We start from the raw sequence: 15,658 nt of genomic DNA on the forward strand, positions 1-15,658 counted from the left end.
CTGTCAGCACAGAGCCCAATATGGGGCTTTTACCCACGAACCGTGAGATCATGACCTGAGCCAAAGTTGGACGCTCAACAGAAACTTTGTTTTTATTTATTTATTTATTTATTTATTTATTATTATTATTTTTTAACGTTTATTTATTTTTGAGACAGAGAGAGACAGAGCATGAACGGGGGAGGGTCGGAGAGAGAGGGAGACACAGAATCCGAAACAGGCTCCAGGCTCTGAGCCATCAGCCCAGAGCCCGACGCGGGGCTCGAACTCACGGACAGTGAGATCGTGACGTGAGCCGAAGTCGGATGCTTAACCAACTGAGCCACCCAGGCGCCCCTAGAAACTTTGTTTTTAAACAAAGGAGTGACAGGAGGCAAAGCTGCAATTTAGAAAGATTGTTTTGAGAGCAGACCAGAGGGCAGTTGGTGGCCTTCAAATATGTGTTTTGGTTCATTTGTGGGATTTATTTATTTAATTCTCAGGGAAACGTGACACAGTATAGTTGAAAATACGTGAAAACTTCCAAAACTTTATACATGAACTATTTTTGGATATCGTTACTGTATTCTAAAAATAGTATTTACTATTTGTTCTTGCATTTAATAAGTAATATAATAGTATTATTATGGTATTTGAATACAGCGCTGACACCACGTAGTAAAACAGCACACCTCATCCAATGAAGGTAATACTCTAAGCTTGCCAAGTGGTTAGGAGGCGTCAGTCGGATGCCGAGTGTGGACCCTGGCGCCTGGCTTCAGACTGGGAAGATCAGAAGCTCCAGGGGGAAGAGCGGGATGTGCTGCCCCAGCCTTGTGGTTGGAGGCAGGCAGTGAGACTGCTTGGGGCTTGTCCTGGAGCTGAGAGGGCCCCAGTCTGGTGCCACCGTTCAGTGGTTCCACTTTACAGGTGTAGACCCCCCACTTACTTGAACCATGCATTTCATATTACCTAAGAACCAGGTTTGGTTGGTGTCCCCAGTTCATACCGAGTTGACAGGTTCAGAGATAGTTAGCCTCCTAACTGCTAAGACAGTGTCCTAAGATGATGGTAGACAGCAAATGTTATAGCCACGGTACGGACAGTTTTGAATGTTCAAAAAGGCACTGTAACGTGGAGTCACTCTGATACCATTTTTTCACGCTTTCACCTGTAAGACAGGGAGGGAGCATCAGAAGCATGAGATTTGGCATCTAACTCACCTTAATTGGAGCCCCAAGGTTCTCTTTGTTACTAGCTGTGTTATCCAGGGCCAATAGATTGCTTATGTAAGTTTCAGGTTCCTCATCTATGAAATGGGAACACTCACATCTACCTTGACTTTGAAAAGCATAGAGCAGAGTCATGGGCAGGGCAGACACTCCATATGTCGCCTCTCTTTTTTTTAAGCTTTCCTGATTATTTTTACTCCCAAAGAAAACGAAGGCTCAGAATTGAATAAATCCAAGAACTTCAGAAACAACATTAGATTCATATTTAGACAGCAATTAATTTTTTTCCTTGGGTAAGAAAAATTGTACATTTGCTTCTAAAATATGAAGAGCGGTGATTATGATTCATGCACACATGATTCATAGTGAGAGCTGGAGCTGAAACACAGCTAAACTAATAATATTTCGTCCTTGTGACTAAAGCTTATCTAAGCTTAGAATGTGTGCCCGCAGTTAGAGCAAAGAGTCCCAAGGGCGGCTTTGCTGATACTTTGATTTGGTGACGGGGTACAAGCAGAGAAGGTATTGTCTCCTCATAGCCCACTTCCCCAAGGAGGTGCCTTTGCATCGTCTGCACCTGTTCCCCTCTCTGCACCTGCTTCGTTTCCAGGTATGGTTGATTTCTGGTAACAGTGCCTAGAGCTAGACTTCATCCTTTCTGCCATGGATTATTGCAACAGCTCATAATGGTTGTCCCAACCTAATATCTCTTCCTCTCCAGCAGACATATTCTCTCTCTTCTTGCTGAAGTGAATTCTTAAAGCACTGGTCAGCTGTGTGGCTGAGAGGAAAGGTCACCCGCTTGGGCATTTGCCATTTTCTCACCATGTGACTCTCTGCCACCTCACCTTGCTGGGCATGAATTTCATCATCTATGAAATAGAGATTCCTGCTATATAACAGTCTTTTTTTGATGAGGATTAAGTGTATATGAAGTAGCTTACACAATTCCTGAAATAAAATAGGTAGACAGCAAATTGTGTTTGTTCTTCATTGGCCCTTCATCACTGGAAAAATCATACCTAATTTTATTGTGGCATATTCCATGTGCACCCACGAAGACACATGCCCCGCGTGTGCCCTGCGCCCTTTGCTGTCCACATACAGCACACTATTTCCTGTCTCTTGCCTCACTGTTCTCACTTTGTACTTCTCCCCATCAGAGTCTCCCAGGAACTGATGCTCGGATGGATACCATTCTGTTGTTTTTCTCTTCTCTGTGCCTTTTGATAGGGTACCTGGACTGTTTCAAGGAAGTTAAGTCTTTGGGGGGCCCTCCGTCCCCAGTAGACTAAAACAAGCAGAACCACAGATCTGTCCTCAGGTGTCTGATTCAGTGGATGTTCGCCAAGAATGTACTGTGAGCTCTTGCTGGGTAGTATGGGTCTGAATCGGTCACTGACCTTAAGGATTCACACCCTAAGAGGAGACGAGAAGGCAAAACGGATCCACCCCTGAGTGCATACTGAGGAGAATGAGAAAATTACCAAGATTGGCTGGGGAGAAGGGCTAAACAGGAGGTCACTCAGGTTTGCGGGATATGATCAAAGACTGAGGAAGACCATGGGATGAGAGGCTGTAACTGAAGAAAAGCAGTTTCTGCAGACAACTTGGAGCAGTGGAGACCACGCAGGCTTTGGACCTGGCTTAAGAAGGATTTTGAGAGAAGGATTTTGAATAAGGATATTTCCCTGTACCTGGAAGTTCTTTCACAAGATCTTTCCAAGCCCTGCTCCCCATCCTGCTCAGGGCTGTGTTTGGAGGTCATGTCCTACGAGTCCTTCTCTGAACACTCTTTCTAAAGGCACCTATGACCCTTGTGCTGACCACAGTCACTCTTCACATCAGACATCACTTGTGTCTAATGTCCTCTCCCCTGCCTGTGCCCCCAGGTTTTAAGTGCGTACCCCTCCAAAAATGATTTAGGGGAGAGGAATCCCACTCCCAGCCCTAGGGATTGTTGCCATTGATGTTAGTCCAGTATATTGGTCCCCTTCCCGTTCCAGTGCCTGATTCAGAGAGGACAAGGAGACTCTGTTTTGGAAGGTGAGCCACTGAGGGACATTTTGGGGATCTCAGGGAAGGATTGCTTTTTTTCCTTCCAATAGAGGCACTCTTTTTTTTTTTTTTAATTTTTTTTTTCAACGTTTATTTATTTTTGGGACAGAGAGAGACAGAGCATGAACGGGGGAGGGGCAGAGAGAGAGGGAGACACAGAATCGGAAACAGGCTCCAGGCTCCGAGCCATCAGCCCAGAGTCTGATGCGGGGCTCGAACTCACGGACCGCGAGATCGTGACCTGGCTGAAGCCGGACGCTTCACCGACTGCGCCACCCAGGCGCCCCTTAAGAGAGGCACTCTTAAGACTGGTGTCTTTTCTTTCTGATGTTGTGGACTATGTGGAGCCGCCCTGAAAACCTAAGGGGATCTAGTCTTGGATAAAGCTGTAACTTCGAAGCCCGAGAATGGGAAGTTGGGAGGAGCCCAAGAGCATCATGACAAAAGTGACCGGGACACATGGTGCCCTCTTCCTCTGAATCTTCAGTGACAGTGAAGGGATGGTAATGCATTTCTTACATGGCTGCGTTGCTTAAGCCAGAGATGGGCAAATTTTTTCTCTAAAGGGCTCGATAGGAAATATTTTATGATTTGCAGGCCATGTGACCTGTGGCCAGCGCCTGATGCTTAAAAGCAGCCATAAAAGAATATGTAAATGAACGGGTGCGGCTGTCTTTCAGTGACACATTTTTATCAGGACAGGCAGACACCAGCCCAGGCCCCTGGGTCACAGTCTGTGGACCACTGATTTCAGCCATTGAGGAAGAATTATCTGTTTCAGGTACAGCTGTGCCCACTAGTGCATTTTCTCCTCCTTTACCCTGGTTCACCTGATGAACAGCCACATTACAGGAAACTAATTATTTACCTGTTTGATGATGTAGTTTCTCTGTTACTGGAGTGTAAGTTTCAACATGGCAGGGACACATTTTCTCTTATTCGGCGCCTGGCATGGAGGAGCTCCCCAGATGTGTGAGGGAGCGTGTGAGTGAGTGAATGAACTTGGGGGAGCTCATTAATCTCTTCTCATTTCGGTTTGAGTTGGATTTTGCCTATTTTTAAAGATTGACGGTGATAGTAGCTGGAGGTGCATATAAATCCCATGTGTACCTGTTGTGTCCACATAATTACACAAAGCAGCCCCTCCCTCTTTCACTCTCAAAAGTGTCCTGAATTGGATGATAAATTATAAGATCACTCTAAAAACAGCAACTGTTTGTAGAGATTTGTTGTGTGGGGGACATGGCGTGAAGCTCATTTTAGGCATTATTTTATTTATTCCCTTACGAAAGCTGATGAGGCAGATGCTATTATTCCCATTTTAGAGGTGAGGAATGTGAGACTCAGAGAGGTGGGCTTTGTCCATGGACGCACAGCCGATGGTGGAACCAAGATGTCTGATTGCAGAGAACACGGTCCTAACTGTGACACTCCAAAGATGCCTGTAATGATACCTCCCATCCCACACTGCCTTTTGCAAGGTGTTTCTACCAGCAGCATCTCTTTCGCGTCCCTTGGAATCTGGGCCAGCCCTCTCACTGACCTGACAAACAGGATGTGGTTGAAATGCTGCTGTTGATCTTCCAAGACCTGAAGAGATCCGCAGCTTCCATTCTCACCTTCTAGAACGTTCTCTCTTGGAGACTGGCACCCACTTGAACCCTGACCGCCCAGCAGGAGAGAGACGCCACGTCCAGAGAGGCCAGGCACCATTTTGCATCTTCCAACCCCAACTGAGAGCTCCCTGGCTGGGTGTGGAGTCAGAGCTGGGCTCTGCTCTAATGCCTGATCCATTGAGTGGGAAGCAAATAAAATCGTCGCTTTTAAGTCAGCGGGTTCCAGGGTGATCTTGTTATGCATCAGTAGGTATCCAACACACATGCCACACGTCCTTGTGGACTGCTTCTGAGCATTCCGGGTGGTGTGTGTGCAGGTGTCTGAGTGGGCGTGGCTTGCAGGTGATCAGCAAGTGGCGACTGCTCTTATCGGTGCTGATGGAAATGGAAACCAGGGCAGCACAGGGCAGAGGGGGCGCAGCGAAGGCACTGGAGGGACTGAATGCAGTAGTGAAAACTTTACACAAAATCTGCAGTCCGTGTGAGCCTTCCTCTCTAGGAAGTGCTACTTTAGCGGGAATTTCATGCTTCGGGCGTCGCGGCTGTATAAAGTTTCAGTTACGCAAGAGGAATACATTCTAGAGATCTACTGCACAATGTTGTGCCTGTAGTTAACGATGTGTATTGTGCACTTAGACGTTTTTCAAGAGGGTTGGTCTCATGTTCAGTGTTCTTAACCACAACTTAAAAAAAAAATGTATGCAGGGGCGCCTGGGTGGCTCAGTCGGTTGATCATCCAACTTCGGCTTAGGTCATGATCTCACGGTTTGTGAGTTTGAGCCCTGCGTCAGGCTCTGTGCAGACAGCTCAGAGCCTGGAGCCTGCTTCCAATTCTGTGTCTCCCTCTCTCTCTGCCCCTCCCCTGCTCATGCTCTGTCTCTCTCACTCTCAAAAATGAATAAATGTTTTAAAAAATTAAAAAAAATGTATGCAATAAGTCTACAAAGTACTAGGAGAAAAAAAATGATGCAAGAACTGGGCATAGTGAGAGGACTGTTGCATCTAAAACCTGCAAAGCTGGGGCCCAGGAGTCAGTTTTGTCCCTTGCTTGCTCTTGGTCCTGAATTGATCTTCCCAGACCTCAATCAGTTTCTTTGTCGTTTGTGCTGATTGGAGAGGATTTCTGAAAGGAGCCTTCCAGATGTAAAATACCCAGCTCTGAAAGTTGAAGTACCTATGAGCAGATTTTCTCTGGTGCCAAGATGGCATCTTTGATCTCTGCTCTGGGCTGGATGACACCTCTGCATCCACACCCGCCTCGTAAGCTGATGTTTTAACCAGGCTTAATGCAAACCACAATCACGGTGTGGGACTTGTGGATAGTCATTATCAGAAAGCTGCTGCTGCTCCAAGCTTGTGAAAGAGGCTGGGGAGGAGGTACCGAGAGCAAATTAGCCTCTCAGAGAAGTGGGAGCTAGTCGGCTTTCCCATTCCTTTGCCATCAACAAGGTGCTGTTTTCTTTCTTTAGGTGCCAAGAAGGTGCCCTTGAGTAGAGGTTATCACACGGGGCTTCTGCTCACTCACACGCTGCCTACATTTTTCTCCACTGACGGTGGTGGCCACAAGGGAAGCAGCTGTACTGCTGAGGATGACAGAGATCCCTTAGCCACCTACAATGGGCCACCCAAGGCTTCTAGGACATGGGCTTGAGGCCTGAATGAGACATGGTACTGTCCTTGCGTTACTCACAGACTATTGTGGAAACACTTAGGGGGGGTTATTACAGTGCAGCCAAGTAAGTACAGGTCATACCAGAATATTAACTCTGCCTGAGGATGTCTTCCCTGACCTCCGAGACTAGATCCAGTGCCCCACAATCTGGTTTGAAAGCCCCCTGTACTTTTCGCTCGTAGCATTTACTGCAGTTGGAAATTGCATTTGAGAGCCATGCGTGCGAGCCCCCCTTAAAAACATAAGCACTGGAAGAACAGGGAGGTGGCTTTTTATGCACCATCGAAGCCTCTGTACCTTGGCTACTGACACTTACATTGTAGGCCTTTGGGGACAGTTTTTTGAAGGAAATAAGGGAGTACAAGATCTGAGAAGACTTCTGAGAGAATGAGATATTTGAATTAGGTTTTGAAGGTTAAATGGAAGCCTGTATTCGAAACAGCAGGAACAAAAGTAAACCTAAAAATATTGACAATTTAAAAGAAAAGCGTGACCCCATTAGCCCTTTGTTATGGAATTGGCAGAGATCCCTGCTAGGACTCACTGACATCTGAATCTTTAGGAAGGTGGGTTTGTGCGGGAGAGAGCCTGACATAAAATTGTTAAGGTTGATGGTTCTAAGCCCAGGTCCCACTGCTGCACAGCCACTCTGAGCCCCCGTTAACACATCTTTAAATTGAGGAGAACATTCTCTGTCCTCTTAAGATAAAGTAAGTAACACAGGTGGATTGTTTGGCTGCTACAAATGACACTGCATACATACAACTCCAGTTTTATGATTCCTCTATCGCGTAAAGCATGATACAAAGACCTGGGCACTGAAATAGACCTCCACCTCAGTTTCCCTGACTGTAAATGGACAAATCATGATTGGGTTATCATGAGAGACAGCCTTATGTCTGGACTCACTATGCTGAAAATCTGTCAGTCAGTCTTCAGTGGCAGGCTGAGCTAGTTTGGGATAGAACATTTGGTGTGGCAACCCACCAGACCTGGTTTGAACCCCAGCTCCTCTTGCTCCCAGTTTTGTAAGAAAGATGTATTACTTACTCACCTGGAGCCTCTGTGTCCTCATTTAAAAACTGGGATAATGATGCCTAATTTCCTTGGTCCTTGCTAATTTGTTTCATAATTTGTTTATTTTAAAACTATTCAATGATGGGGCGCCTGGGTGGCGCAGTCGGTTAAGCGTCCGACTTCAGCCAGGTCACGATCTCGCGGTCCGTGAGTTCAAGCCCCGTGTCAGGCTCTGGGCTGATGGCTCGGAGCCTGGAGCCTGTTTCCGATTCTGTGTCTCCCTCTCTCTCTGCCCCTCCCCCGTTCATGCTCTGTCTCTCTCTGTCCCAAAAATAAATAAAAAACGTTGAAAAAAATTAAAAAAAAAAAACTATTCAATGATGTATCCATATTGTTTAAGGGATAGATTGGATTATAAGTTAATGTATATAAGGCATGTGTCCCAGAGCGTGACACATGATCGATACCCAATAAATGACAACTGAGGATGATAGTAATGCTGTTACTGTTTTTGGAGGAGCAAAGTATGGGAGTTAAAAAGTGGGAGAGGACTTTAAGGAGGTTGCTTGTGGTGTGTGTGTGGACATTAACGGGTTGATGAGCTGGGAATTGCAAGAAAACAGAACACCTAAGTCGAGACCAGTTGCAGCAACATAATGGGTTGAGTTGGGGATGCATAAGGGGTTTATTATAGCAAGAATGAGAAGTACATCAAGGCAATAGAGATTGAAAGATGGGAAATTACCAGGGAATGGTATAAAACCTGTCGAAACATTCTACATTGTACAACTAGATTGGCATAGCTGTGTTACAGGATCTTCGTAAGTCCAGTTTTAGTAGATATTGCTACCTAGTTTTCTAAACTATGGAGCCCATTGAAGTAATAGCATTGATAGGATGCACTCACTCAATGCAAGCATTTCCTGTGCCTGTAACTTGTTGGTGCATGTTTCCCAATTTAATTATCATATCCCCTTTTGAAGGTAAATGTTATAATTCTTGTCTCATGGGTCAAGGTTTTGAAATGTAGTTTTTGTTTCAGGATAAAACATACGACTTTTGGAAAAATCAAGGTAAAAGACATATCTCAACACATCAGTGTCATGGAAGAAACTTAAAGAAAAATCTAATTGAAACACACATTTGTATAATCTCAATGGAGTTTCTCAAAGTCAAAAATCTAGTTTCACCAGTACCCAAATCGAGAAACAAGATCATCCACATTCCTATGAATACCCTTTGTGGTTTTTCCAATTACTACCCACCACCACTGCCAAGTATAGTTACTTGTCCTGACTTCTTGAACTTTATAGACATGGGGTCATACAGTGTATGACTCTTGTGTTTTGTTTCTGTTACTCAAACATCATTATGCAACTCATCCATCTTTCTGTATGTAGCAGTATCTCATTCTTGTTACCATACAGTGTCCAAAGTATGAATATACCACAATTCAGTCACCCATTCTACTAAGATCTGTATAATCTCCACTGTTGGAGCATTACAAGAAGTGGTACAGACATTCTTACATCTGTTTAATATATATACACACACACACACACGTATATATATATATATATATATATATATATATATGTGCATTTCTGTTGGGTATATTATTGAGAATTCATAGCTTTGTTACAGGGTGCCTGCATATTCAGTTTTAGTACATACTGTACAGTTTTCCAAAGTGGTCATATAAGACTTACTGCAGTAGTATATAGCAATTTCAGTTATATTGTACCTCCCCACACACTTGGTATTGCCTGCCTTTTTCACCTTGGCCATTCTGGTGTGAAGTAGTATCATCTTATGATTTTAGTTTACATTTATAAGATTGTAAATGAAATTGAGTAATTTTTCATATGATTATTGGTCTTTTGGCATAGTATTTTGTTGTATGATTTGAGACTTAAGTTCCTTCTTGCTGAGCTTACTGTATTGTACTAAACTTATCTAGTTCCTATGAATTCTTTGATGGCATAAACTGAGCCTCATGTGTGGTTTCAGCACCTGGGACAGTGTCTCAAATAATTTGTTGGCTAAAACTCAGGTGAAGAAAGCTCAGGGTCCACGTTGAGTGAGAGGTGAAGCCAGGATGGAAAGCCAAGCCTGGCAGATGCTAATCCTGTGTTCTGACCACTCTAAAGAGGGTGAATAAGACTTGGTTCATCTTTCCTCCTCCATTGCCTCAGAGCAATTCTAAATGGAATGTCAATGGATCCAACGAGTGGAGTCTTCATGAACAATGGGGATTCTAATATGGCCACTGTAGAGAGTACACCTGCAAGGGGTGAGACTGCATTCTCTCTGAACAGTTTTATGAATTTAAGAATGGGATCTATGCCAACTCTCTCCACAACCACATCTTATTGATGGGGCCTTGCTCAGAGTGATATTTGTCTTCTCAATGACTACATTTGATGTTTGCAAGTAAGTGCTTGTAGGTGAAATACAGTGCCTAAGAGTATGTGCTTTGGAATCTAGTTTTGCTTCTCATTTATTCTCTTTGAACTTGGGTTGAATCATTTGTCTTCTCTTGAGTCTTTTTCAAACCTAATTTTCAGGTAATCTCACCCACTTCCAAGGTCATTGTAAGGATCAACTTGTCCATGAGTGTAAACTACTCTGGAGAGCTCCTGGAAACTTAATAATCACTCACTAGCTGCTAGATCTTATTATTAATGGTAATACTTGGAGTGTTAAAAAAGATAGTGGTGACCATGTGGTCAGCCCAACATGGCTTCGGGATGCATTTGTGATGCATTCAACTCTTTTGAATTAAGAGGCAAATCAGTGGAGCAGACTATGGCTACCTGGCATTGCAAAGGTTTCATGGTAGCAATGCATAGAAAGTATATTTTGAAAAGCCACCTGAGAAAGAATATTTATAAAATGCAATGCTATGTATGGCTCAGAAAATATTGTGGCCAAGGGAAGGAAGAGGTTCCCTGGAAGACTTGGGTGGGAAGTGAGGCTAAGAAAGTACACTGAGGCCAAAACAGAGAGTCTTGCGTGTTGTGCCAAAAAGGGGGACCACACGTTCCAGAACCAGTGGAGGCACTTGATAGAGTAAGTAGATGAAGCCATTGTTCAGGAGATGGACCTACGGGGAGCTGAAGGGTTAGAGTAAGTTACTGTATCACTGTCATTAATTCTTGGACTCTGGAGAGCAGTTGGATTGCCCCTGGGGCCATATCACCTTAATTAGCTTTTTGCACTAATTAACTGCCTCTTGTCCTGTCTTCAGACACTTAGATCACTTATGATCTCCTGCAAAGTCATCTTTGGCTCTGCTCTTTGGGAAGCATCATGAGAAGTGGAAGGAGGTCGGCATAAATTTGAGAGACCCGGGTCCCCAGCCCTGTCACTGATGCTACCTTGCTGTGCCCTGGCCTCCCTGGGATTTCCAAACTCTATATTGAGAGAGCTGGCCTGGAAAGTTACCCACTGTGCAAAGATTCTGTGATTAAATCCTTTGTAATCGTCACGACAGATAGCTAAATTGGGAGCCGTGGAGCATTGCGTGAAGGTCAGGGAGGGAACTGCTACTTATTGGACACCTGCTCGGGGCCAGAAACTGGGTGAGGCCCTTTCCTTATGGTGACCTAGCTCACCAATTCGGGTTTTCCGAAAAGGTAGCTGTTTTTCTGTAGTGGAACCTCATTTCTATGTTAGCTTCTTGGCCATAGATAACAACAAAATCCAGAATCTCTCTGCACTCTTCAATGAGATTGAATTTTTGGACTTGCAGAAAGCCACAGAGGTGGAGATGGAGCCTGAGAGTGGGAGACTGGGTGGTTCACCCTTGACCATCAGCTATCCTCACCAGCATTCTTAGAGTTTATGTCTTCCCATGGGATCCTCAGTCATCAGCCTCTTGTCCCTTACCCCAGGGCTTCCACTCTTGGCTCTCTGAGCCTTTGAGGTCCTTCTGACAGGACACCAATTGGTGCCTGAGGAACTCTGTGAACCTGCTGCATCACCAACCTCAACCCAGGGATGAGGACATAGGTACTTTCTGCACAGAGGTTCCTCCAGGTCATCTGGAAATTCTCACTTTTTCTTTATATTAAGAGCGCTCAGCTGGGTTTGAGGGTGGAGGAGCTTGGGGACTCTTAGCAGGGAATGAACCGGGGGTGCAGTCATTTCTGCTTCCCCTTCCAGTCTCTCTCAAATTGCTCTCATCCCATCAGACTTTATCTGGTTTCTAGGTTGGGGAGAAGGAAAAATGATTACATTCTGAACTTCTTGTAATTCCTGGACTTTTGAAAGTCCAAAATCTTTTCTGTCAAATGACAGTCTTTCCCATTAAATTCAAAAGTCTGTTTCAAAACTTACAACCAGGGACTGGCTTTTCTTGTTTTATGTCTGCAGTTCCAAGGTGCCCGCCCTCTTCTGGAGGTGGGGAATGCAGAATGCCCAGGTACCCCGAGTGGAAGGTGGTGCAGGGAAAGCCGTCTGTACTGGAAGAAACAATCTCTTTAGAGTCGCAGTTTTGCTCTGTCAATGTTATTTCCTGAAATCATCATTGCTGTCCATTGGGTGAGGCTGTGCAGGCCCATTATGGTTTCTATTTTATGGTTGTAGAAACTGAGACTCAGTGGCTAGGTGACTTTGTCCCAGTTTACATATCCTCAGAAAGGAAATATCACATGTCCTCTCTATTTATTACCTAGCTGGAAACTAAATGAGCTGTCTTGGGTGGTTGTGATCTTCCCACCTTTGGTGTGTGTGTGTGTGTGTGTGTGTGTGTGCACACGCGCGCACGCAATGGGTTTAAAGCGTATTCAGTCATTAAATTATCTCAGTAGTTCCCAAGTATTTAAAAGTCCCTGATCTGTAGATACATTGCTCAGATGATAGAGCTTTGGATGTTCTATGTGCTCACTCTTGAAAATAAAGCCCTTATTGGAGGTGGGTTGTTGGGAGGTGAGGGTGGGTGGCCTAGCCAAGGAAAAGGGAGGGATGTGAAAAATGCTTGCCACCCTCTCCCCAGATTTGCTCTGCATGTTTACCTGGTGATTTCACAAGCTCTCAGATGCACAAGGAGTAGGGCCAGATTGTTGGCTTTGCTGAACTGAGCCAATGGTGTGTGTACCCAACTGTCATCTGAATATAGAAATGGTAGAAGAGTATGTGTTTTTATTCCATTTTTTCTTTTCCAACATAGGAGTGAACAGCTTTCAGATTTATGTTGAAATTGTGAGCAAAAAATGTTCAAGGGAAAATTAGTTTTTGCCATTTTTCTTCCATTATCCAACACATCCATTCATTCGATAAAAAGTGATGAAGCACCTAGGGTACTAGATGAAAGAGTGTTCATCCCAGTCATAGTTCAGTTTCCAGTGTTTTCTGAGAAAAATGAATAATTTAAGCAAACATATACTCGAAATACTTCTGAAATCTCAGCGAAGCAATGTGTAGGCCAAATGGGGTGTCTTGGGGGAAGATGTCCTAAGTTACTGGATAGAATGACCCTTAAAGTATGTTATTAAGAATACTTAAGAATTAACTGGAAGATAGGAGGCTCATCAAAACAGAGAGCAGATGAGCAAAGGCTTGGAAATTTGAGACAGATGGTGAGGTGGAGCACATCTAAGCTGGAGAGTGTCAACAAGGCATGAAGGACAAGAAGGGGGAGGGGGAGACTTCATGGATGCTGGAGAGAGGGAGCTGGGAGGGACTCTTCCTCGGTGTAATTCAGACCCTGCTCATTGTAGGGCTTGTGTCTTCCATTTTGCTGTGTGCTCTGGTGAAGGTAAGAGGCTGTGTGTACAATGGAAAAATTGTTGGAATTGTAAAACTTTCAAACTAAAAGGGAAACAGTTGGGGTCTCCCAGCCGCAGAGAGAGAAGGCTTGATCATTCCCAAGGATTGGGCATCTCTGTTGTGTTAGACACTGTTCATCCTGGCCTAACTGACTCAGAAAGAAGAGCTGGGGGCAAGGGTTGTGTGCACACAGTACTAGGTTGTGATCCTAGGTTGGAGGAGAGAGGGTCAGGGAAGCAAAGCATGGAAGGATAGAGAGCCACTAGGGGCGCCAGCCAGGTGGCCATCTTTACAGTTCTGGTTTTCTATTCCCGCAGGTGCCAAGGGCAGTGCCTGAGAAGCAGTGTAAAATGTATCTCAGGCTGTCCATCCTGGCTGCCGGGAGAGAGGAAATCATGTATTTGTTGTTCTGGACAGAAGTTTGTTCCAGATGGGGTTAATATCCCAGGGGTGCGAGAGAGTGTGTTGTGAGGCTCAGGCAAGTCGGGATCAGATTCCACTCCACTCACTGGAGGTTACTGGAGCCCCAGCAGAACCGGTCATCCCTGAGATGATTTGGATCAGACTCAGTGAGGCCAAGATGTGAAATAGAACATGAGAAGCTTCCAGAGGCACACTGCATGAGTTACCTATTACCTCGAAGGTCAGCAGCTTAAAACAACAACATTAATGATCTCACAGGGTTGTGAATCTGCCTGTGTGCTTAAGCTCTAGGTGATCCGGCTCAGGACTCTGCTTGGTACAATGAAGCTGTTGCCTGGGGCTACATCCTCTTAAGGGTGATCCCCTTTCAAGTTCACTGAAATGGTGGTCTGCAGGATTCAGTTCCCAGAGGGTCCTCTGTTGGCTGGGGATCCCTCAGGCCCTTGCCATGGGGCCCTCTTCCTGGGGCAGCAAGCCCTTATCAGAGAGAGCAAGAGAGGGCAGGCAGAGTGGGAGCCAGAATCTTTGTGATCTTGGGGGAGGGTGACACAAGGTCATAGATACCAGGAGCTAAGGCCTAGGGGGGCCCCTTTAGAGGCTTCCTGCCACACAGAATATCGCATTTTACATTCACAGGAGTTCCAAGGACATGATCGTCTTATGCCACGAGGAAGTCAACTCAGAAGTTTGACATTCTCTCCTCCCGGAGCCCTTCCTGATAATGTCAGCCCCACTGCTGGGGTGTCTGCTCTTCCTGGGTCTCCCTTGCCCACGTGCAGCACCCTGTGGCATCCCCAGTCCGACCCTGGCCTCGGTTCTCAGGTCTGTGCTGTGGCTCTGTCTCGCTCCTGCTGCCAGCACAGAATACAGGCAGTATCTTAGGACAACAGTTTCAGCTGTCGGCCCTGAAACTGGACTTTTGGGTCTAAGTCCCAGCCCTGTAGCCCTCGAACAATGAGAGTAGCCTCGCGGGCTTCTGTTCCCTCCTCTTCCACGGAATGGGAATACCACCAGGCTCACAGTCTCTTTTGAAGATCGCTTAGTTAAACACACGAAACACACTCAGAACAGTGCAGGGTTTTTCTTGGTATTTAATGGTCTCTTTGCACCTCGTCCCCGAGATTCTCACCCTCGACAGGATTGCCGTGGGAGGGACTGTCCCGCATGTGGTAGGGTCGTGTGCCCACATCTCTAGTCTCCCCCCACTGACTGCCTATGACCCTCTCCAGTTGTGAAAACCCCAAATGCCTCAGGGCCTTGCTGGCGGAACTGCCCCCCAGTTGAGAACCTCTGCCCTGTACCCATCAGAAGGTCAGGGAAACGTTTTGAATGAATGACTGGGTGGGTGCCGAGGGGGTCCTGTCTTTGTGATGAGGAGAACAAAGGCAAGGGAAATGTAGCTCAGCTTGAATCTCCTTACAGCTTGCGGCCCACTGAATAAATAAATCCCTGAGACACGCAGAGCGTTCCTCAAGGAAGTCATGGTGGCCCTAATGCTGATGCCTTGCTAGAGACTGAAAGCAACCTTCCCTTGAGAATAGCCAGACCTCCCAGGATCCTATAACTCTTCTTTCGCTTGCAGAAGTCCCTTTAGAGACTTGGCTTGTCTCTCCCCCACCCCCTCAAACTTAAAAGTATATAATTAGTCCCTCCTCACAATCACAACGCAGCCCTTTCTGCCCACGGATCCTGTCCCCGTGCTATAATAAAAGCACCCTTTTGCACCGAGGCTGTCGCAAGAATTCTTTCTCAACTGCTGCACAGCAGGGCCCTGCATCATTTGGAGAGGGGACGGCGCAGACTGGAGAGCCAGAGGAGGGAAACGAATGTGCTGAAGGGGCCGAATTTTAAGGTCACTGTGCCCTGAGCTCAAGGTCAAGGTCAAGGTC

General features: G+C 45.7%; 1 protein-coding gene across 3 annotated transcripts in view; it reads left to right on the forward strand.

Moving 5' to 3' along the window:
- Nucleotides 1-15,658, forward strand: part of FAM135B (family with sequence similarity 135 member B) — a 287,754-nt gene that overhangs the window by 53,605 nt on the left and 218,491 nt on the right. Inside the window, exon 1 of one of the 3 annotated variants that reach the window (XM_027063842.2) lies at nt 9,825-10,007. The exons of the other annotated variants lie outside the window; for them this stretch is intronic. The gene's annotated coding sequence lies outside the window, so the exon portion shown is untranslated. Of the gene's footprint in view, nt 1-9,824; nt 10,008-15,658 lie in introns of those variants that run through there. 3 annotated transcript variants of the gene reach the window in all.

Source organism: Acinonyx jubatus, chromosome F2 (assembly GCF_027475565.1).
Source record: "Acinonyx jubatus isolate Ajub_Pintada_27869175 chromosome F2, VMU_Ajub_asm_v1.0, whole genome shotgun sequence".
Classification (NCBI taxonomy): Eukaryota; Metazoa; Chordata; class Mammalia; order Carnivora; family Felidae; genus Acinonyx; species Acinonyx jubatus.